Source organism: Nansenia antarctica (assembly GCF_963989245.1).
Source record: "Nansenia antarctica genome assembly, chromosome: 10".
In the NCBI taxonomy this organism is placed as follows: domain Eukaryota; kingdom Metazoa; phylum Chordata; class Actinopteri; order Argentiniformes; family Microstomatidae; genus Nansenia; species Nansenia antarctica.
Window position 1 is genome coordinate 16,622,273 of NC_137680.1, and position 4,616 is coordinate 16,626,888.

The window sequence follows — 4,616 nt, forward strand, 5'->3', positions numbered from 1 at the left end:
CACTTCTGCTCAGTTTGTTTTGTTTATAAATAAATATGACTTGACTTATGACTTGACTGTTTTTAATGAATACAATACAATCTTATGCTATCTTATCTTAGTACTAATACCAACGTTATGATCAGTCGCTTAATTCCCAGAATCAACGTCCTACACCGTGACCTCTGAGGCGGGAGCTGATGCTCTCCCACTCTTAGTGGAGATTGCGTCGGCGGTGCCAGAACAAGGCCATGACCAGAAGAGCCAGGACCAGCACTGGCATCAGGCTCACCAGGACGACCGACCCCAACGGGAACGCCTCTTGACGCTCTGCAGTTGAACACGGCAAACAGGGTTGAAGCCATAGAGGTGGAAAAAAGGGAAGAAAAAGAAAAAAAAGAAAAATTCATTACAAAGACAAATAGTGACAGAAGACAAACAAGATTGACATAATGAACAGATATACAGACAATAAAAAAGAAGTTACGGTGATATGTGTGTTGATATACAAGTCTGAGCAGGGATCTTAGGTTGGTGTGTGAAGAGAGGAGGCACATGTGGCGCAGAAGTATATAATAATAATAATAATACAAAAATAAATAATAATAATGATAATGATAATGATAATAATAATAATAATTATAATAATAATAATAATTATTATGAGTCTGCCTTGGAGAGCTGCCCTGGCCGTTGCTCCACCCCCTCAGCCAAACCAGGAAGGGTCGTGGACCAGCACATGCTTCTTCCGAAGCATGAACATGAATGCTCAATCTTCTGATACACTTCATATTCATTACTAAGAAATAGTCATCTATGGTAATGAGAATCCCCATTTATCTTCTGCTGCTTCTTAAGCCCAGACAAGAAACCACATGTCGGAGACCTCCGTCGAGGCCCGACACAACATCTCTGGCAGGGCAAGACCAAAACACCGACCCACTGGCCTGTTTCTTACAGTACACCACCTCTACCGATGCTGGTGCCCTCAAGAAGCTGACTGGAGCGTTGTGGGTTCCAAACCCCTTTGAACATGTTGTTCTGAGATCAAGTCACCTCGCAAAGTGAACTGACAACTTTGAAGATACCTGAATGGAGTCTAGCGTGCTGCAAACTTCATGCAAAAGCATTCTGTTTCCAAGAACTGGCTGATAGGTCAGAAAACCACAATCTAAAAAAAAAAACACCCACAATCGTGACAAGCGAGCAAACAGCTTTCCATTTCACACTTTCCCTCTCTGTGGTTGAAGAGACAGATGCAGGTGTTTTTTGTAACTTGTACTGTATCAGCCAATGCTACAGCTGTATGATGTATGATGTAGCTGTATGTATCAGATGGTTGGGTTTGACGGACTGAGTATATGAGTGGATCGCTGGTTAAATGAAAGGACTGACTGACAGGACATAATATGGTGATGCTACTCACTGGGGGAGAAGGCCAGGTTCTCATTACACTCGTCTTCAGAGCAGGAGCAGATGTGAACCGGTCCGTCCTCGGACTTCTTCTCCTTCATGACACATGTAGAGCTGTTGTAGTCGTCCAGGAGAATGCCATACAGAGGCAGGGAGGGATTATGACAGACGGTCTCTACTGTGAAGAAAGTAGCATTCTTCCTCCTGGAGGGACACACACACACATACAGTCAAACACACTTACTGTACTGTACACAAGTACACACAAGTACATACAAGTGCACACACACACACGCACACACTCACACACACTCACACACACACACACACACACACACACACACACACACACACACACACACACACACAGTTTGTAAATGGGAGAAAAGGTAGCTGTGACCTACCAGATCGCTACACAGACATCGCTCACTTCAGAGCATATACCGGTGATCGTACAATTGGAGTGGCAGGTTCCCGTACCATTACAGGAGGATGACTCCAAATCACAGTATTTACAAATTCTTTTGAAGGAGAGAAATCCACCTGAAACACAAACAAACACTTCATCATACACAACTAGCTCAAAACCATCTAACACAACCACATCCATCCAATCTCCGTCATAAATGTGTCTACTTGAATGTAGAGATTTAGAAGATGAACTTTTACCAACTCCGCTTGGCTCCAGAATAGCTACTATGAGGACAACAAGAAGAGTGCTCCTGCTCCACAAAAGTGAAGCATTTCTATGTTGCGCCATGTTGCTATAGTAGCCTGAGATTCTACGTCTATGGAGAAGCTCTGCAATATGTATCAGTCTGTGTGATGTTGAGCAATGTTACAGTAACTAACCAGATACAGGAAATCAGCAAAAAAGTTGTCAAAAAAGGCAGGGCTTACCAGCAGAAAGTGAGATGGGGCAGATAGAGAGAAAGCCAGAAAGAGGAAGAGATAGAGAAAGAGAAAGAGAGAGACAGAGAGAGAGAGAGAGAGAAATAGAGAGAGAGAGAGAAAGAGAGAGAGAGAGAGAGAGAGAGAGAGAGAGAGAGAGAAAGAGAGAGAGAGAGAAAGAGAGAGAGAGAAAGTGTTTGAGAAGAAGAGAGCAAGGGAGAAACAGAGAACCAGGACAGCGAAAACAACGGTCGGACAGGAGAGCCAGGACTTGGCCTGGGGTCTGGGCAGAGCTGTTATTCAGGGTGGAGAGCAGCTACAGTGCAGCACGCTTGGCTGTTTCCCATCTCGCTCTGTGAGCAGGTCTCTGCTGCTCCTGCCTCCTCAGTGCCAACAGGAAAGGGAGCATTTATATTTTTGCTCACTGAGTGTTTCGTAGAGGTAGAGGAGAATATTTGTTTTGGGTGGGGTCATCCTCCACTCATGAAACACAAAGCTGGAAAGTCCATTTTGAAGGCAGGGCTGTCGCAGGCCTGTTTAACTGTTGTGGATGTGATGAACCCTGTAAGAATCAGTGGAGGAAATGGCTGACACTGACACCGGGCTGTACGGTACTGCCCTGCACTGAGCCACGGCAGCTGGACTGCTTCTCCTGCATTCCACATCAGACTCTGGTGTGTGTGTGTGTGTGTGTGTGTGTGTGTGTGTGTGAACCCTGGAGGAGCATGAACCTTAAACACCGCCTTTACAGCCAAGGTCCTCCATTACATGGTCGCTGTAGTGTCACGTCTCTTCACTGTAATCACATGATCGTACTGTACATCTGAGAGTCCAATGGAGTGTGGGGACGAGTGGCGACAGTAGTTCCTCTTGACTACAAACTTAAATGAACACACTCACATGCAGGCAAACACATGCTTTTTTGAAGTGATATACCGTAGCAGCAATTTGTACTGTGAAGTCATTTCCCTCAGTGTGCGTGTGCGTGTGTGCACGCATATGTGTGTGTGTGTGTGTGTGTGTGTGCGCACGCGTATGTGTGTGTGTGTGTGTGTGTGTGTGTGTGTGCGCGCGCGTATGTGTGTGTGTGTGTGTGTGTGTGTGTGTGTGCATGTGTGTGTGTGTGTGTGCGTGTGTGCCGGTGACCCTTGTCCAAATTGCACTGTAGGCTTTCTCTCACTGCTGTGGTATGTCATGGACATGGACACAGCCTTTCTGTTCTTCTTCACTTCTCCACATTTCCCCTCAGACAATCAAGCTTTCTACATCCGTTCATTCATCTGCCTGCTTTATTGTCTTGCAATGAGCCGTTGTGGTCTCTAGCAGACAGGGGGAATTTGTTGTTAGGGTTGCTTAAGGTGAATTGTGGTCAAGCGTTTTACAGTATGTGTTAGTCATGTGTGGCAAATTCCCTGTGGGCTGTACTGTAGTAATGTGAGTTTGACTGTGTGTGTGTGTGTGTGTGTGTGTGTGTGTGTGTGCATGCATGTGTGTGACAGATTGAGATAGGGAGAAGGAACGACAGCACTTGTGTTGCTGGAATGAAGGAAGGAGTTACACAAAGTCGCCTATAGATATTTATCCTTAACAGTTTACAAGTTCTGTTTAACAAGCATGACCACAGTCTAGACTGCTTATGACCGTGTGTTTGTACTGTGTGTGTGTGTGTGTGTGTGTGTGTGTGTGTGTGTGTGTGTGTGTGTGTGTGTACTGTGTGTGTACTGTGTGTGTACTGTGTTCACAGGCCTGCATGAATGTAAACATGACATGGGTCATAAATCATGGTCAAGACCCAAACAGTAATGACTTCAACCTAAATCCACCAAATGCAGGTGGCCACATAGTAGATATTCTATATGATATTCTATAGATAATACTGTAATGATACATAGACCAGCACCTTGACCTAGAGGCTCCAAACTCCTCTCACAAGCCTACGATGGTGGCCAAGGCTTAACTGAGATCAAACGCACGGCCTAATCAGAGAAGACAAACCTCACGCAATTAGCCTCTGTCTTTAACTGTCAGGTGACTCCTGGGCCAACTGCAGCCAGTCAAACCTCTAATTGTGTGCACATTTCTTTCTGTCTTTTTTTTTTTGGGGGGGGTGGGGGTTAGGTGGGTGGATCGGGAGGGGGGATGTCCAGGATCTACGGCTCAGGAGGAGCTACTGGGGCAAAACTCGCTGTTGTCATTGGCAACCTCTCTCAGTGCGAACAGTGTGCGAGTGTGTTCAGCTAAGTCAATAGATACGCTGAGAGTGAGAGACGTGAACGGGTCGGAGGTTTGTGCTGCCGGGGTCTCTCTTAGCATAGCGGTCCACAACACTCAGC